The sequence below is a fragment of the Solanum stenotomum genome, chromosome 10 (genome assembly GCF_019186545.1).
Source record: "Solanum stenotomum isolate F172 chromosome 10, ASM1918654v1, whole genome shotgun sequence".
Taxonomy (NCBI): Eukaryota; Viridiplantae; Streptophyta; class Magnoliopsida; order Solanales; family Solanaceae; genus Solanum; species Solanum stenotomum.
The window spans coordinates 6,699,916-6,720,661 of record NC_064291.1 but is presented as its reverse complement, the minus strand read 5'-3'; the positions used below and the strand labels follow the sequence as shown (position 1 = coordinate 6,720,661).

Below are 20,746 nucleotides of genomic sequence, written 5' to 3'. Positions count from 1 at the left end.
GCTAGTATGTTAAAAACTAGATTATGTCCAATTGATGTTAATTCTTTTCATGTTAGATGTGCTGCACATGTATTAAATTTAGTTGTACAAGATGGTATTTCATTATTTGAATGTGGTTGTATGAAAATTGAATATGCTGTTGCCTGGATTTTTTATGCTAATAGAGCTGCTAGAATTAGGGAATTTAATGAGCGTTGTGTACTATGTGATTTGCCACCAAGAAAAATTCCAAGATATATTAAAACAAGGTGGAATTCTTTTTACGAAATGTTTTCAGTTGCTTACGAATATAGAGGACCCATACAAATGGTGTTTAATGCTCATAATGCTGACCCATTAGACAGAATTTGTGAAGAAGATTGGGAAGAAACTAATGAACTATTAGAATTTTTAAGACCTTTTTATGATGCTACAACCATGTTTTCTGAAATTTATTATCCTACTATTTCATCAGTATTAATAAATATTTGTGCTATTTCAATTCAATTTTCTAAATACAAAAAAATTGAAAAATTTATAGTTGCAATTGAAGGTATGATTGAAAAATTTAAAAAATATTTTTTTCCTATTCCTCAAATTTTTTTAATTGCTACTTTACTTCATCCTGACTATAAATTACAAGGTGTGCAGGGACTTGTTGACACTTTTTATGATACCTTAGAAATTTTACCGGAAATAAATCCAACTTGTGAAATGTGTAAGTGTAGCATAAAAGTAGAAGCAAAAATTTTGTATGAAAAATATAGAACTACATGAAATACTCAAGAAGTTGGTCAAACTTCTAATCCTCAGAGTAAAGCTCGAGTTTCAAGTTATATGCGAGATTTTCTTGGTCTTAATTCTACTAACCGTGATGATTTTGAAGAATATCTTAATCAATCTTTAGAAACAGTGGAAGACGAAGATGGCAATGAAGATTTATTAGCATGGTGGAGGAGGCGGAGCGTTGCATTTCCAATTTTAAGCAAAATGGTTCGTGATGTTCTAGCTATTCAAGCTTCATCAGTTGCATCAGAGGCTGCTTTTAGTGCGGCAAGGTTTCAACTTGGCGATCATAGACATTCATTGGCGGAAGACAGTTTGGAAATATCAGTTTTATTTAGAGATTGGGTCAACGCCGAAAGGAGAAATGATAATTTGCCAAAGTTAAGTTCCAAACAAGAAGCTTGGATTAATGCGGTACTTGGATCTAGTGATGATGAATTAGAGTCACAAGAGTTTCTAGCAAGTTTGCCAACACCGGAGGATGTTACCGTCGATATGATGCGACAATTAGAATTGGATTTTAAAGGAAAATACAAATATTAGATTACATCCGAGAACTAATTGAAACAGAACCCTTCTTAGAAGGTGGCTGCGTAAATTAGTTACTCATCTAATATTTGTAACAAATATTAGTTTTACATATAAGAACTTATTGAAACAGAAACCTTCCTAGAAGGTGGCTGCATAGATTAGTTACTCCACTAATATTTGTAAATTGTAACTTCTAAGTTCTAAGTTGCAATTAGATTTTATTGAATAAATTTGAAGGCTTTATTAAGTTTTTTTTTATATAACTATTGTCTTGCATTTTAATTTTAATATATTCATACATATTTACATATATACTAATTTGTTTGAAAATAGTTGAACATTTTAGGGGAAAAAAACGTGACTATATCTTGCCCTTATTAAATCAGTGGAGGTGTTATTTAAGTGAAATGTTAGTGGATAGATAAATGATTATTTTAACAAATATTCTAGAAGGCAATAAGGAATAATAAAAAGAGAACTAGCTATTACAAAATTTTATAATAAGGAACAAATGTTAAAAAATGGAACTTTAATACATCAACTAACACCTAGATTATTAAAAAAAAAAAATTAAAAGAAGGAAAATTCAAAGTATTGCACATAACGTCCTTCTTTTTTGGGGCCTTTTCTTCATTTAAAAATCAAAATTTCAAGTTTAAATTACTTTAAAATATTTAAAAGACAAATTTGAAAATTGAAAATTGAAAATTGAAGTTTGAAATTTGAAATTTGAAATTTGAATTTTGAAGTTTGAAATTGAAATTTGAAGTTTGATATTGAAATTTGAATTTTGAATTTTGAAATTTGAAAACTTAAGCATTATTTATTAGCTAAAAATGTAATTGAAAAAAAATCAAATAAACTAAAAATGTTATTCAATAACATATAATTTTAATACAAATAAATAAGTATATAAAAAATAAAAAATCCCCCGTCCCGTCCCGTCCCCCCGAAACCCGTCCCATCCCGTTTATATAGTGGGACGGGATGGGACTTATTTTTGTCCCCCTAATCCCGGTCCCGACCAAATCCCCCCAGAACCGTCCCCCAGTCCCCGTCCCCGTCCCCTTGCCAACCTTAGTTGTAGTTAACAATCTCGTAAAATAATAAATAGTTCACAACATTGTATTGTTTATCACAATCTTCAAATAACACAATGAATACACACCTGTGTAATCTAAGGAATTATAAACTCTAATTCCTAACTACCCAAGACAAAAAAACTCCGATTTAAGTCTTCTAAAGTCTTCCAAGTTGCTTCAACTTGTTAGACTCGTCCTACGCTCAACACTCAATTTGCAGTCAATAACAATTAATTACAATTTACAACTTTACCTCACAACTCGCAGCACCCCAAGTAAATTTCAAAACTCTCTCAAACTCTCTTTGGCAGCGTTTTGATTGACTCTCTATGTAAGTGCGCGCTCTTTCTCGAAGAAGTTATTGCCCTATTTATAGATTTGGACTTGAATCCAAAACCTATTTCAACTCAAACTCCCACTTGTACTCGACTTTCTCTTTCGCTTGGAACTTAGAAGCTCACGCGTAGAATTCCTACTTTATTGCGCATACTCTTTTTATTTTCCTTGTCCTTGTCCCAGTCAAACTTGGTAAATAAAAATCACGTTACCACTAACTGTTCCATGCAGCTTTGTCAATCTTCAAAATACAAAATTTATACGATCTCATGATCTAACAAACGCCTATCCTATTTCTAACTAGATAGATGAACTTTTACCACCTGATCAAGAATATGCTATAATATTAGTAGCAGATCTTTTAAATAATAACATATAAATTTATAACGCAAAAATTCATGAAACCCCAAAAAATTGATAAGTAATTATGCTTAACTAAACAACTCCCAATACCTAATCTAGACATGTATAAAAGCCTCTAAATAGAATAATACAAGAAGACATACTTTCACCAGAAAGAGAGACACATGAGTTGAGTGGAGGATTACTCCCTGCTTCACATGAGAGACTTCAAGTCAATCTGCTATGCACTTACGCCCAAAAAAATGTAGTAAGAGTAATATCAGTATAATATACGTATTAGTAAGAATCTTCAATCCACCAAGACTAAATTACGCAACATAACATATAAATTACAAGTTTGACATGAAGTAGCTATACCACCCCATTCACTCTCACTTATCAAACTGAACATTCTTACCCTTCGACCTTTATTTTACAAGATCAATTTATGTAGTGATTAACCCATTTACTACATTTTTGACCTACAACACATAGCAACAACATATTAAAACATGTCAAATTACAGGTCACACAACCATCAAGTAACACAACATATCACATAACTCAGAAAACTCAATATTAACTCACATAACAACAGTAAAGTGTATACATACACTAAAAAATTTAGTATGCTCAGTCTATAGTCATGACCTGCAGGAACCAACTTCATCCATGTATTATACCAGCGTGATACACGCTCTATAATTATAAAAATTCTAGTATCTACACTGATACAATACTTGATCCACTAAACAATGATCAATTATAAGTATACTTGCATCTCAAGAAATTTAAGGATCTTGCCAAGTGGTAACACATGCAATTTCCAACATCCAAATTCATATCATCAAGTTCAATTACATTCGAAGACCAATCAACAAACATTCAATTTAAGCATAAGTGTGAATCTAAGTCAAGTCTTACTCCAATTAACCATACATATTCCTATTCCCTTATCATATTCAATAGCTAAGCAATGACTAAGTTGTCACGCCCCGAACCTACACCCTGGGAGTGACTGACACTCGAGAACCATTGTTGGACCCAAGCGAACCCTTGACCTGGCTCAACTATCAGCGGAAGACTCACTCAATAGAGGATAAACTCAAAAGATAAACTTTACTCAACTGTCTCAAAAGTAAACTTAGAATAATTTAGAAATAAAACATTTACCGGACAAAATGGCAAATCAAGTCTCAGACATCAATAAATGAAATAAAAAGACTCATGAACTACTATCTATCTATCTATGAAACCTCTAATACTATAAGGGATGTCGGGACAAGACCCCCGATCATCCTAACAAACTGAAATAACTGGACAATAAAGAAGGGATCCTCCGAAAGCAAGGAGGCTTACCAATAACTCTGGACTCAATTGGATCAACGAAACGTTGGATGTTGATCATTGTTACCTGTATCTGGATCATAAAATATGCATGCTAAATGGTGTCATTACATGAAATGTAAGAGCATGTGAGGGGAAATCTAAACATGACTTAAGCTTGAACTGGAGCTGAAGAAACAACTTAGTTCATCTCAACTTGTCACTCCCCAAGCCTACACTTGGGCAGGACTGACACTCGAGAACTATTGTTGGCCCCAAGCGAATTCTTGGCCTGGCTTAACTCTTAGCGGAAGACTTAATTCAGCATAATTGTACTTTAAAAGTAAACTGAAAGCTCAAAAATAACTGAGAATGTATTATAAAAAAAACATTCACAGGCCAAAGTGGAAACTCAAGTCTCAAACATAACTGAAATGGGAAGACTCAAGAACTAACATAAACTAATTGCCTATGAAACCTCTAACAACTGAGATGGATGTCAGGACAAGATCCACGACATCCTAATGAACTAAAATGATAAAGTAATGAAAAAGGGGATGCTCCGAAAGCAAGGAGGCTCACCAACAACTCTAAAGCTCAATCGGATCAACGATGCGCTGATCCTGGTTACCTGAATCTGCATCATAAAAAGATGCAGGCCAACTAGCATCATTACATTGAATGTATGAGCATGCGATGGGAATACTAAACAAGACATAAGCTTGAAAGGAACTGAATGAACATACCTGGCTCAACTTAAATCATTTCAATATAAAGCAACAATAAATAAATGCATTATAAAGAAACTTTAAAACATTGATATCAACTCTGTGTATTAAGAAATACAATAGTAAATCTGTATGTATGCAAAGATACAATATAAACTCTGGATGTATATAAAAATACAAGTAAATCTGTGTATATAATAATACAAAATACTTTTATGGGAGTTTCTCTAACCGAAAACCATCACTTAAAAGCAATTGTGATGATACAACATTTTGCCTCACGCTGCCAGGGTCGTCCTATACCTTGTCGAGGGTATAGAACCTGACTACTAAGTGGATCTACTAGTCTATGCTAAAAAGTACTAAGGAATCATCTAAAAAGTATGACCCTTTTCTACCCATGATGGTTACATGGTTTATGGGGGCTGAGAGTTGTCTAAACTCTCCCCCATATCGGTGCTCAATACTACTCCCAAAATATAATACTAGCTCTTATGTTTAAAAACGTAACTTCTTTTTGTGGTTTGAGATAATTGCTCAAAACTTAGCTCAAAGGCTATCTTGGAAATCAAAGTTTCCTCTCTTGCTTAATTGTGAAAGCATTTACTCTTTACTGAAAAGCTAGCTCAAAGGTTCTTTTGGAAATCAAAGTTTCCTTTCTTGCTTAAATGTGAAAATATTTTACTCTTTATTGAAAAACTATCTCAAAGTCTCTTTTGGAAATCAAAGTTTCCTTTCTTGCTTAAATGTGAAAACATTTACTCTTTACTGGAAAACTAGCTCAAAGGCTCTTTTGGAAATCAAAGTTTCCTTTCTTGCTTAAATGTGAAAACATTTTACTTTGTGGGAATACATAGTACACATATACTCTTTTGAAGAAATGAACTTCAATCTTTACTCTTTACTCAACTCAAAACTCAAGTCTTAAAATAAAGTTAAAACATTTGTAAAAGACTTTTGGAAAACTCAAGTCTTAACTTTCCTTGAATTGAATTATGGATTCAAGGCTCATGATCTCATGTTATGGATGATTTCATGTTGCTTAGACGTACCTTAGAGTGTAGAAATCAACTAGAAAACATAGGTACGTTTCAGATCCCAAACTTCAGAACCCCAAGTTGGGCGTCCCTGGCGCTCTGAGTGGCGCGGGGCGCCAGACCCAAAACTACAGAACTGGGGATGGGGCGCACTGGCTGGCGCGGCGCCCCAGATCCCAAACTTCAGAACCCCAAGTTGGGCGTTGTGGCTGGCGCGACGCCCCAGACCCCTGCCCAGAAAATCCCCAATTTTTCTTGCTCATTTTTCAACTCTAAACTCTCTAGATTCAATTGGTTTTCTCTCCAAACACTTAGATTCAACTACATAACCAAAATCTGCAAGAATATACTCAAAACGACATCTAATTTCATGAATTTATATTAAGAACTTCTCAACAACTTCAACAATCAAGAACCCAATAAAAACTTCCAACAAATCCATCAAGAACTCAATTTCTATACATTCAAGAACATAATTTCGCTGAATAAAATCACGATTGTCGCACAGGTGAACTAACCCAACGCTATGAGATCTCACATACCTAGTAGGGATCAATCCTTGGCGAAATCCACAAGCAAATCTTCAAGAACACGACGATTCTAAGCTTCTTCTCCTCTTTTCTCCTCTTCTCTCAAAACCCTAACTTATTTTTTTATGAAGCGTAAACTGAATCCAATCAGTTTAGATCCCAACTTAATTACCAAAAACGAATTCAATTAATTGGATAATAAAAGACCAAAATACCCTTCTAAAATTTGGTTTTGACTTTCCTTATCTAGACAACCCAACTTCAAATGGACATATCTCCGTCATATGAACTCGAAACTGAGCAAACTCGACAGCGTTGAAAAGATAATTCAAAGATATTTCCTACGGTATCTTGTAGCATGCCTAACTCATCATGAGATAGGAGTTATGGTCGTTTAAATTTGACCCAAAACTTATACGTAGCTTAACTTTGTCAAACTTTCCAAATTTGATTATTTCCAAAAACGGTTTCCTTCTAATTCTAGTTCTTTCGAATATCGGGGTGTTACACAACTCAACTCAATTTCAACTCATTTCAATATAAAATCAATAATAGTAATGCAAGTATATGAAAATGTTTTAAAACAGTAGATAACAACTCAATGTATTGAAAAATACAATGTAACTCAGTTTGTATATAAAAATACAAAATAACTCTGTGGGAGATTCTCTAACCAACAACCATCACTATAAACTATGTGATGATACAACGCCTAGCCCACGTTGCCAGAATTGTCCTATACTTTGTCGGGGTATAGGACCTACTAACTAAGTGGATCCACTAGTCTATGCTAAAAAGAAATAAGGAATCATCTAAAAAGTATGACCCTTTATACCCACGTTGGCTACATTGTTTATGAAGACTTTGAGTTATCTGAACTCGTCCCCATATCGGTGCTCAATACTACTCCAAAAATGTAACTAGCTCATATGTTTAAAACATAACTTTTTCTGTGGTTTGAGATTATTACTCAAAAATCTTTCTCTTAAAAGAGATGGTACTCAAAACTGCTCAAAAACTCTTTTGGAAAATGGTGTTTCCTCTTTGCTTACATGTAAAAACATTTTCTATTGGGAATACTTAGTTCTCATATATCAGCTCAAGTCTTAAAATAAGTTTTAAAAGATTTGCGAAAGACTTCTTAAAAGACTCAAAAGAACTCTCAAGACTTGACTCTTAGCTCTTACCTTGAATTTGAATTATGGATTCAAGGTTATGATTCATGTTATGCGTGATTTCTATATGTTTAGAAATAATTTAGAATAGTTAGAATCAAAGGGGAGTAAAGGAACATTTTGAAAGAACTCGGACGGACTAAACTAGGGAGAAAGGGTGGGGGCAGACGACCTTGGCGCACTGAGTGGCGCAAGGGGCCAACCCTTGAACTACAGAGTAGTAGTTGGGATGCACTGGTTGGTGCAGGGCGCCATGCCCCAACCTACAGACACACTTCTCTGACGCAATGGTGGGGTGGCGCGCCACACTCTGTCCAGATCTCCCGACGAATTTTCTTACTCGTTTTCTAACCCTAATTCACCTAGAATCAAATGGTTTCTTCCTCAATGGCTTAAATTCGAATACCCATCAAAAGTACACAAGAATCTACTAAAAAACAACTCTTAAACTCCAGCAATTATCTCATGAAATCATCAAATCCATCCTAATTGAAGAATGGAAACAAAACTTCAAGAAACTAATCAAGAACTCAAACTCTTCAACTTCAAGAATGAAATTTCGCTAAAAATAACATGATTGGCGTGTGGGTAAATGAACCCAAAACTATGAGAACTCACATACCTCTTAGGGATTAAACCCGTGGCAAAACAACATTCGATTCGCAAGAAAACTTGATGAACGCCTTGACTTTTCGCCTTTTCTCCTCTTCTTGAACTCTTCTCAAAACCCTAAGCGTATATGGGATTTGTAAAACCGATCCAAATCAGATTTGACCCCAAAATAATACCAAAAATCATTTTAAGTTGATAGGTTAAGGAAAAGACCAAAATACCTCTCTTAAATCCGGGTAACTTTCCTTAACTAAACAACCAGATTTTCAAATGGTCATATCTTTCACATTCGAACTCGAAAATTAGCAAACTCGGTGGCGTTGGAAAGAGGATTTCAAGTCCTTTCATTTGATATCTTATGGGTCACCTAAATCATCAAGTTATGGTCATTTGAAGTTGACCCAAAACTCATAACTTAGCAAAATTCTCAAATTGGCTCTTTCCAAATTGATTCTTTCTATTTCTAGCTCTTTCTAAGGCGGGATGTTACATAAATAACATCACCCACACCCTCATTTCCTCGTAATGAAAACTCCATATCCCTACTAATGGTAATTATGACCAAAACTTAGATTACAAGTTCATGAAAATCCTTTATCTTTACCCACATTTACATATTCATTGGTAATTCATCAAGTAAGTCATATCAACCTAAAACACTCATCAAAGAAGTCATACAATAACATATTAATACATAATCCAATCTCTTTTAAATAAATTTCATATTTTATTCATCCAAACGTCGTATCTGCATGCTTAATCATTATTCTTCCGTCAAATCTATATTATGTATATGTTTTTCTAACCATAGTCCACTACTCATAAACAATTGCCTACCTGGACACCAAGTTGCACTCAAAAAGATAAATATGTTTTTTTTAAATCAATTATTTGGAGTAAGGATGAAATGGATTGTTATAATACGTATATACATATAACAATAATTCTGTTAGTCTATTTTAGGCTCCAATCTTTTCTACTCAAATTAATACCCCCTTGCCCACTCTCTCTTTCACACCAAACATAACTCTATTAAAAAATTGGCCAAACATATACACAGTTCCTCAAACTTGCCCTCATTTTTAATTTTGACATTTTATAGTTTATCTTAGCCTTGTTCCATGTAACCCTTAGACCATCTCCAATCTATCTTTATTTTACTCTCCATTCTCTATATTTGGAGAGTAAAATAGAGAATGGCACTCCAACCCCCCTCTATATCACTCTCTATTCTTCATATTTAGAGAGTTGAATAATAGTTCTCCAAATTTGGAGAACTACTATATATTCACACTCTCTATTTCACTTTTTCAATATTTTATTGTAAACATATATTATTTTACATATAATGTCATTAATTAAATAACTAATATTCATAATTCCTTTTAAATGTAAAATAATATTTTAAAAAATATATTATTTCACATATACTACTTTCATCCCGAATTTATAGTATTTTAATTTTTTTTTTCTAATTTTTGTCAACAGTACAATTTGATTTTATTATTAATTTTCACTATAAAAATACACAAAATTAAAATGATAAGATGAAAAATTTAATTTAAAACTACAATACATGAGATGATAATTTAAATACAAGATAACAATACAATAATAATTTAAATATAAGATAAAATACAATACATTACATAACATAATAATTAATTTATCAAAACAATAATTTAGTAATCCGGTAGGCCGTTTCCAAATTTAGCACTATTCGAAAAAAAATTAGGGTATGATCCAGAGAATTGTTGCGATTGTAGTTGTGATTGCGGTTTTGATTGTCAATTCTTTTTTCAATTATTCGTTGTTCTTGTTGCATGTAATCACATGCAACTGAAATAAGAATGGAATTAGGGTATGATCCAGAGAATTGTTGTCGATTGTGGTTATGTTATTTAGAAATTTAGAATAAAACTAATTTTTTATATTAAATAAAAAATTTGAAATTTTTTTTATATCACATAAAAATTATATAAAGTAATTATTTGGGAAAAAGAAAGAAAATATTTATACTATGAAATAAGAAAATAAGAATGAAATAGAAATAATAATAATATAATATTGAGGAGGAAAATTTTTTTTTTTTATAGAAAATAAAATAGAAAATTGAAATGAAGTTGATTGTCTGAAAAAAAATAGAAAACTCTATATATTTAGAGAATAAAATAAATTTTTAAGGTTGGAGATGCGACTGGCTGCAAATTTCTATTAAACCCCACAGCCAGCCCAAATATCTATGCACTCAGCCAATTTTTTATTTTTTATTTTTTTTAAAAAAAATGACTTCTCTCTGCGCAAATTCTACAATATATTCCTTTAACAGTAACATTTCATTACATTCTAAAAACATTAGTGTCTTCAATTTTATGCCTCCAATCAAAAGGAATAATGTTTATTCCCCATATGCTATCCGTTGCTCAAATATTCAATTATCTGACCCTAACTATGTTACGATTTTCGATACGACGCTTCGTGACGGAGAGCAGGCCCCTGGTGCATCCATGACTGCTAAACAAAAGATGGACATTGCATGTCAGCTAGCCAAGCTTGGTGTTGATGTTATTGAGGTTGGTTTTCCAGCTGCCTCTCAAGCTGAGTTTGACCTTGTAAAGTTGGTAGCACAAAAAATTGGTAATCTTGAATTATGTCTCCATCTTATTTAAAATTTAATAGTACTATTATATTGTATCTAAGTGGATTTGCATGTATTTGGGATACATAACAAATTTCGTTCGCCTCTCTCCCATCTCCCTCGCCACTCTCTCATGTATTTGGTATCCTAGATACATGCAAATCACTCTAGATACATGTATCTAGTGTGATTTAGATGTATCTAGAATACATATATGAATCTCACTCACCTCCCTCCCCAATCTAGCTCGCCTCTCTCCCTATTTTAGTGTATCTGGAAGCAAAAGTACATGTATCTAAGTGTAAGACACGTTAGTAACTCTTATTTAGTGATAAAATATGTAATACTTTGAAAGTCTAGGTAATAATAGTATATATATATATATGATAGTGAATTATGTCTAATTATTGAATTATACTATGTCTAAAAAGGTAATAACATAGATGAAGAGGGCTATGTACCGATGATTTGTGGTTTGGCGAGATCTACTAAGGAAGATATCGATAGAGCTTGGGAGAGTTTGAAGAAAAGACACCGATGATTCATATGTTTATCGCGACAAGCGATATACATATGAAGTATAAATTGAATATGAGTAGAGAACAAGTTGTGAAGAGAGCTAGGAGCATGGTGGCTTATGCCAGAAGTCTCAGGTTCGAGCATGTTAGGTTTAGCTTGGAAGATGCTACAAGGTTTGTAATATTTGTCATATTTATATTTTTACCATATGGTGTGTATATAATTGAATATGTATTATTTTTGTCAGATCTGATAAGGAGTTTGTTTATCATATTATTGGAGAAGTTATTAAAGCTGGTGCAACATGCATTTGTGTTGCTGATACTGTTGGATGCAATTTACCAAATGAATTTGCACAACTAATTGTTGACATAAAAGCCAATACATTAGGTATCCAAAATGTGATCCTTGCAGTACATTGTCACAATGATCTTGGACTTGCTACTGCCAACACATTAGTTGTATGTATTTGTTAGCTTTTAACTACTCCCTCCGTCCACTTTTAATTGTCATAGTTTCCTTTTTTAGAGTCAAACGATAAGAATTGACTAAAATTCTACGATGTATTTTGAAAATTAGTCAATTTGACATTCGAAAAGCGCAACATGACAATTAAAAGTGGATGGAGGGAGTACTTCATTTATAAAAATATAATATATAGTTAGTTTGACTCTCATACCTTGATGGAATTTAGGGAATTTGTGCAGGGGTAAGACAAATAGATGTAACCATCAATGGTATTGGTGAAAGAGCTGGAAATGCTTCTCTAGAAGAGGTGGGAGAGAATAAACTTTAATTATAAGGACAAATTATATTAATATCTATACTTATAAATTTGTACTTTCATATATAGATAGTAATGGCCATAAAATGTCGTGGAAAGGAAGTACTAAGTGGTCTCTATACTGGGATTAATACAAAACATATATTCACCACAAGCAACATGGTATGTATATATACAGTGGTGTACGCAAAATTTATCGTAAGCGGTGGTCACCTATTTAATATATATATATATATTACTTGTTAAAATTAATCATGCATATAATAATAATATTGTTATATGCAGGTAGAGGAGTATAGTGGGCTTAAGCTACAACCACAGAAGGCAATTGTTGGAGTTAATGTTTTTTCTCATGAAAGTGGAATTCATCAGGTCAATTTTATTTAGTTAATACTATATTTATCAACTCAATATTTCAAAACTCTTTTTTTTTTAACCCATCATCCTAGTGTGACATATTTATTTAACAAAACGAGGAAACAAAGTCTAAAGAGTGTGAGTCCGAACAGATAGACTAAGAAATAAATATGAATCCACGGCATCCATATTTGAAGGTTCGTAAGACCTTTTAAAAAGGTATCAAATGTCAATTTTCGATCTAGTTAAGAGTCATCTTCTTCCCCATTTTTAAACAACGCTAGCTACAAACAAAAGCGGTCCTTCAAATTTCATTGCATTTTTTTATTTTAGACTCGTTCCTATTCAAAAAATTTACTTATTTTAGATTTGTTTTAACAATCAGCCAAAATTTTAAAATGTATGTAATAAAATTATGGATGACACTACAAAAATGACGATTTAAATAAGAAGACATGGTATTTGCGCCCAATTTAATTGTAAAAATAAAATGCAAAGAAAACTATGTAAAACCTATTTAACTAATTAAAAAGGTATTTGAATTTATTCTACGTACTTAATTTAGGATGGAATATTAAAGAACAGAGGCACATATGAATTTATACCTGCTGAAGATGTTGGATTTATTCGTGCTACTGAACACGGTATTAAATTGGGAAAACTCAGGTACACACTGTTTTATCATGATGATGTTGTGATTCAGTTCGGTCGATTATTTTATAAAATTTATGTCATATTATTTTTTTTTGTTATCCAATTTTATATAATCAAAATTACATTTTCTGAAACCGTCTCAATAGTTTTGATTGTTTATTGATATCGGTACGATGCATTTTTGTTATTACTATTCTTTTCGCTTTATTTCATTGTTGTTATTGCTTTCATTTTTGTAGTCTCTTCTTCAAATTGCTTTTACTTAAATCGATAGTCTATCAAAATCAACCTCTCTATCTCTACTAGGTAGGGGTAAGATCTGTGTATACTCTACCTTCTACAAACTCCACTTGAGGAATTACACTGAATTTGTTGTTGTTATTGATATGATTCAATAGAAGTTTGTTTGTTTTTTCTAAAATAAATATCATGCATTCTTATATTTTGTGCAGTGGACGTCATGCATTGAAAATTAAAATGCTTGAGGTATGATACATATACTAAGATTTCAATAAATTAAATTATGATAGTATTATTATATATGAATGTGCATCAACAACACTCATTTTATTTTGTCATAGCTTGGATATAATTTTGAGGAAAAACAACTTGGGGACCTCTTTTGGCGATTCAAGTCATTGGCTGAGAGGAAAAAGGTGAATTAAATTATTGATGTTTTTATAGTGCAACACTCAATTTTGTTTTATTGATGAGACTTAGGGTGTGTTTGGTGCGAAGGAAAACATTTTTCAATTTTTTCATGTTTGGTTGGTTTAAATGTTTTCAATTTTATGCCACCCTTACCTCCTACCCCTACCCTAGCCATCCCCCAAACTGCCACCCCCACCTCCTTCCTAAAGAGTATTTTCTAGTCTCAAGTCAAAAATGAAAGATATGTTATGGAAAATATTTTTCATTCATCAACCAAACATTAAGAAGAATTTTCTACTCACCAACAAAACATGAGAAAATACGTTAGAAATTCAATTATTTTCTAAGAAATTTTTTTCTAGGAAAATATATTTTCCATCATACATACACACTTACTTAAAAAAAAATATTACGAGTGTTGCCGTATTATGTGTATCGGAGAGGTAGGGAGATGGCCTCCACTACGCTTCTCCTTATTAATAGTATTATTTAGGTATCACATTGTTTTTTTTTATGTGTATTATTATCTGTTGCTCACATTTGCTTTGTTTCTTCCTATATTGTTGTCATATTTTCTATTTTTCATTCTTTGAATTATTTTCTTTTTTGACGAGCTAAGTATGTGTCAAAAATAACTTTTCTACTCCATAAAAGTAGGAACAAGGTCTGCTTATATCCTACTCTCCAATCTCCATAGATTTCATTATGAAATTACACTCGGTATATATTGATATATGTTTGTTTTTTTACCTATTTATCTTTCTCTACATCTATCTTTTCAGAATATAACAGATGATGATTTAAGAGCGCTCATATTAGACGAAACTATCCAGCCTCAAATTGGCTTGACAACTTGGAGATATGCATGTAAATACTACTACTTTCTTTCTTTTTTGTTGGTTTTCTTTAATTAATTAGCTCAGATTGAAAAACGATAGTTCTATAATTTCTGTTTATGCAAAGGATTTACTGTTAAATGAACGTATTATATGATACAGGAACTTGTCACCTATTGATGGAAGAGCTTATCTAATGTTGCAGTAGCTAGCCCAGGGTTTTGTGCTACATTAATTAATTGATGTATTAAATTTTCTTGAACACTCTTTTAAGTTCTTAGTATTGAACCCCTTGTACTTTCTAAACCCTGAGTTTAAACTTATGTTTGTTGTATTTTTTAATAAATATATGCTCTTAAAGAAAAATATGTTGCTTCCAGCACTGCAGTTAGGGTACGAACCTATATAAAAGCCTAAAGAAAAATATGTTACAAATGAAACGCCTAAGAAGAGCGAACGTAACACCTCGCTAAGTGAAAGAGTTATTTTTTGAAAGAACGAAAAATCTGGAAAATTGTTTAAGTTATGTTAAGTTTGAGTTTTGGGTCAACTTCAAACAACCATAACTCCTAGCTCAGGATGAGTTAGGTGTGCTACCAAATACCGTAGGAAAGATCTTTGAATTAGCTTTCCAACGCCACCGAGTTTTCTTGATTTCGAATTTGTATGAGGGAGATATGCCCATTGGAAGTTGGGCTGTCTAGATAAGTAAAGCCAAAATCGGATTTTTAAGGGGTATTTTGGTCTTTTCCATGCCCAATTATTTTATTTTCGTTTTTAGAAGTTTAATTGGGGTCTAAATAGAATTAGATCAGTTTACGCTTTACCAAATTATGCTAGAATTTTTGGAGAAAGAACTCAAGAGAAGAAAAGTTCAAGATTCATCAAGTTCTTGCGATTTGTTAGTGGATTTCGCCAAGGATACTATCCTACAAGGTATGTGAGATTTATAGCGTTGAATTCGTTCACCCACGCGCCAAACATGTTTATTTTAGCGTGAATTGTTCCCAAAAGGTTGAAAGTTTGATGTTCTTGATATATGTTCTTGCAATTGGCTTTGGTTATTGCGATTTGATGGGATTGTTGAGTTCTTGATGGAACCCTGTTGATTTTATAGCGATGTTTGATTAGATTCTTAGGTTCATGTACTGGGTATCTGAAACTAAAGAAGATTTGAGAAAAAGAATCGAATATAGGCGAATTGGGATTAGAAAATGAAGAAAGAAAAAGTCGGGAAAAACTGGTGTCCCAGTCCGCATCACGGACCTGCCCTACCTTTTCCCAAAATTCTTCCCCGCGTCACGGAGCGGTCACGGACCGTTCTGCCTCAAAATTTATTTCGCGACCAAATATTTAAATGCATTTCCGCGTCGCGGACTTGTTCCAGACAATGATTTCTTGATCGTTTCACATGTTTAACTATCTTAAAACATTCCTAAACATCATGAGATTCTTCCTATCACAAATCACAATCCTTGAATCTATAAATTCAAATTCAAGGAAAGTTAAGAGCCAAGTCTAGAGAATTCTTAGAGTCATTTCAAAAGGACCCATTACTATTTATATTTTGCATTATTTTTTATGTCCACGTGGACAAATATATATGTTTAAAATACGGTATTAAATAGTCTAGGGAGGTAATAGATCCTTATGAAAGTTTAGTATCGCAACAACAAATCCGACCAAAGTTGGGGTATTTTTCAGACCCTTAAAACATATAAAAAAATCGATTGATTCATAAAATTAATCTATCTGTGTCACATAAAATGGGATAAAAAAAGGTAACATGTATTATTTAATTTTGAAAACTACGTAGAAATATTGTAAATCTCAATAATTAACAACATTTGATTGACTCTTGAAATTTTATTTGTGCTACCTACATTGGGATAAGAGAAGTAACATATATTATTAAAAATTTACGTAAAAAGTACTATAAATTACAATAATCAAAAGAAGTAACATGTAATATTTAATTTGGAAACTACGTAGAAAGTATTGTAAATCTCAATAATTAACAACATTTGATTGACTCTTGAAATTCTATCTGTGCTACATACATTGGGACAAGATAAGTAATATATATTATTTAAAAATTACGTAAAAATATTATAAATTACAATAATTAACAGTTTAAAATATTTTAAAATCATATTAAAATTTAATTGACTATCTAAATGCTATCAATGTCACATAAAGTGAGACAAAAATAACATATATCACGGGCACTTGTGTCTAGTAATACTAATAATTTACGAGTGTTGTCGTATTATGTGTATGGGAAAGGTAGGGAGAATATGGCCTCCACTATGCTTATCCTTATTAAAATAGTATTATTTAGGTATCACATTGTTTTTTTATATGTATTATTATCTGTTGCTCACATTTGCTTTGTTTTCTTCCTATATTGTTGTCATATTTTCTTATTTTCTTCCTTTTTGGCGAAGCTAAGTATTTATCAAAAATATTTTTTAACTCCACAAAAGTAGGAATAAGGTTATATGTTTACACTTCATAGATTTCATTTATGAAATTACACTCGGTATATATTTTTGTTGTTATATGTTTGTTTTTATCTATTTATCTTTCTCTACATTTATCTTTTCAGAATATAACATATGATGATTTAAGAGCACTCATATTAGACGAAACTATGGCCAGCCTCAAATTGCTTGACAACTTGAAGATAAATGTCACCTATTGATGGAAGAGCTTATCTAATGTTGCAGTAGCAAGCCCAGGGTTTTGTGCTACATCAATTAATTGATGTATTAAATTTTCTTGAACACTCTTAGGTGAATTCAATCTTTTAAGTTCTTAGTATTGAACCCCTTGTACTTTTTAATATTTTGTTTGTTGTATTTTTAATAAATTTATGCTATTAAAGAAACGGTTACATCATTAATTTCCCTTGCGGATTCTCCATTAAAACTCTGACTCGAGGACAAGAAGCGAAGTTGAACGAGTATTAAGATAGTAGCCTGGTGCTGAGGCAGGTTATGGATTACTTGAGAATAAAATTTGATTAGTGAGACAGATATATATACTACAAGAAAAATGGTCAATAACGAAGGGAAAACTGGGCCCTAAAACTGAGATTCTGGTCCTTAAGAGTCATTAGCGATCGGAAATTCTGGTCGCCACCCCGTCCCTATAGCCTCCATCGCTAAAAGTCATTTAGGACGACATGCCGAATAGCTGGTCCTTAATTTTATTTTACGACCAGCCTTGAACTGGTCCTCAAAATGCTTTTAGGGACCATAAATTTTGGTCCTTGATTTAAGAGATTTTGCGACTATTAAGAATCTAGATTTTCAGGGACTAGATTCACTGGTCCTTACATATAAGACCAATTGATGCTTAAAGGTTTTAAGGACTAGTTTATTGGTCCTTAATGTCTTTTTATATAGATATGTGCTTCTTAATTTTCTATATTTGAAATTTCAATACAATTAATTAGGCAATAATCAAATACTTATACAGAAAACCAATAATCTGCTTTCGTGTATATAATAAATCAGTCACGTTATTGTTTGGACATCAATTTCATGAAAATAAAGAAGAAAAAATTAACATCCTCTATCAAATAATATTAATGTAAATGATCATGTCCTATTAGTTTATCTGCTTAGGCTCTTTGAATTCCAGAACCAACAGTTAGCAGTTCCCGTGTTTTAAGAGTCAGGTCCAGCAACCATTTCGAGTAAATTCAAATTTAATTTGTGTCAATCAAGCCCATGGAGGAGAGCTGATCTTCACACAGAAAACCTCACTACCGCAAATTCCTGTAGTGCATAAGAAACAAAAAAGTCCCAAACTCAGTTCACACATACAGAACTATGTCATGCATAGGTAAAACAAACCTCATGCAAATAGAAACATACACTATTATCCCAATTACGCGCCAAATTGCACATAAGTGAAATAAATCAAACTAAGAGGCAAGATCAAACACAGAAACAAAATTCCAGATCAAACCATCAACACTTCTATCAGTAAACCTAGAAGACGTACAGGGAAAAAAACATCGAGCAAACCTGAGCAAAAACAATGTGGAATGAAGTAGCTAACTCTTGAAACTGGGGAGCTGCTCGCTCACCTTAGCAAAATACATTTATAGTCATTAAAAACAATATATAGAAAGTAGCGTCATATATGACTGATCTACTCGTAACTTAATCAGACAGTTCCAAGCATGCAATTTGTTGTCGTGAGGTCACCAGCTCAGTCATTAACTATGAAAAGCAAAACTAATTGATAGATTTCATTTAGAGAGGACAGAAAGTACATCTCTATCAGATTATAATCGATTAATGCAGGCAATGCAAATTCAATTCTAAAATTCTAAAATTGCATGTGAGGAGGTTTGTTGAAGATATGATTAAACAAATACAAGTGGTGTCATCTCTAACAACTTAAACTTAATCAAAAACCAATGAAGAGCTAATGGCAACTTTCAGCTTGTATTTCTTAGCTGATTCTCAAAAGAAACAACACAACTATGAAAAAAATTCAATCTACCAAAAAGATAAATAAATCAAATAACTGAAGTTGTTAAGAAGTTCCTATAAAACTGCTAAAAGATAACAATAAGACCCATTTCTAGGACCTGGAACAGATCCAACAAATATGAGGTAAATTTTAAGATAATTATCCGCTGAATTTATTTTTTGACTAATCTAGTGTCTGTAGGAACTGTAAATTACCAAAACAAGATGGGATTTGCCTGTAAAAAGATTATTAGAAAAGTACATCTCGATCAGTTGCAAGATGACCAAGCGTTGCGAGCAGTTTTTCACTAAACTTGATGTTCTCAAATATTTGCCTTTGGGAGATTTCCAATAGAAAGTGGCATACTTTAACTCAGTTGGTTTTGCGAAAAATTACAGAACACTAATGAGCTAAAACCAAATATTTATGATAGAGTTTTCCTCTTAGTTGGATTTGGTTCATGTAACATCTCGCAAATTGAAATAGCTAGGAAGAAACTAAGAACTGGAAATAGTCAATTTTTGGAAAGAATAAAAAATCTGGAAAATTGTTTAAGTTAGGAAAGGTGAGTTTTTGGTCAACTTCAAATGGCCATAACTCCTAGATTAAGATGATTTAGGTGTATTTCCAGATATGGTTGGAAAGCTCTTGGAATGATGTTTCCAACGCCTCCAAGTTTGTGTGATTCCGAGTTTGTATGAGTAAGCTATGCCCATTGGAAGTTGGGCTGTTGGATTAAGGAAAGTCCAAATCCGGATTTTTGAAGGGTAGTTTGGTATTTTCCTTACCCTTTTATTTTAATTTGTTTTTGGTAATTACTTAGGGTCTAAACTGAACTTATTCAGTTTATGCTTTTGGAAAAAGAGTTAGGGTTTTGAGAGAAGAGAAAAGAAAAGGAGAAAAAAGGAGAAAGGAGAAGAATGTTCAAGATTCGTCAAGATCGTTGAGTTTGGCTTGTGGATTTCGTTGGGATGATCCCTACAAGGTATGTGAGATCACATAGCATTGGGTTAATTCGCGCACGCGCCAATCATGATTTATTTTAGCAAATTTAAGTTCTTGAAAGCTTAGAAATTGAGTTCTTGATGGATTTGTTGAAGTTCCATTAAATTCTTGTTTCATTGAGGAGTTGATTGATCCGAATCTGTAGTTTTAGGTTCGATTTTGAGTAGAATCTGATGTACTTTGAACATTTAATCGACTCTAAGTAATGGGTGAAAGAACCCATGGGGTTTAGAGGGTTTAGAGCTGGAAAATGAAGAAGAAATTTCGTCGGTCAAAATTTGGCACTGTCTCCGCGTCGCGGAGCCATTCCCCAGATCTGAGAATTTTCGTTTTGCATTGCGGAGCTG

General features: G+C 32.6%; 2 pseudogenes; both read left to right on the top strand.

The window, feature by feature from the left end:
* Window positions 1–17,744, top strand: part of LOC125842566 (2-isopropylmalate synthase A-like) — a 157,731-nt pseudogene extending 139,987 nt beyond the window's left edge.
* LOC125842571 (2-isopropylmalate synthase A-like) lies at window positions 10,747–15,230 on the top strand (annotated as a pseudogene).
* Window positions 17,745–20,746: the final 3,002 nt, after the last annotated feature.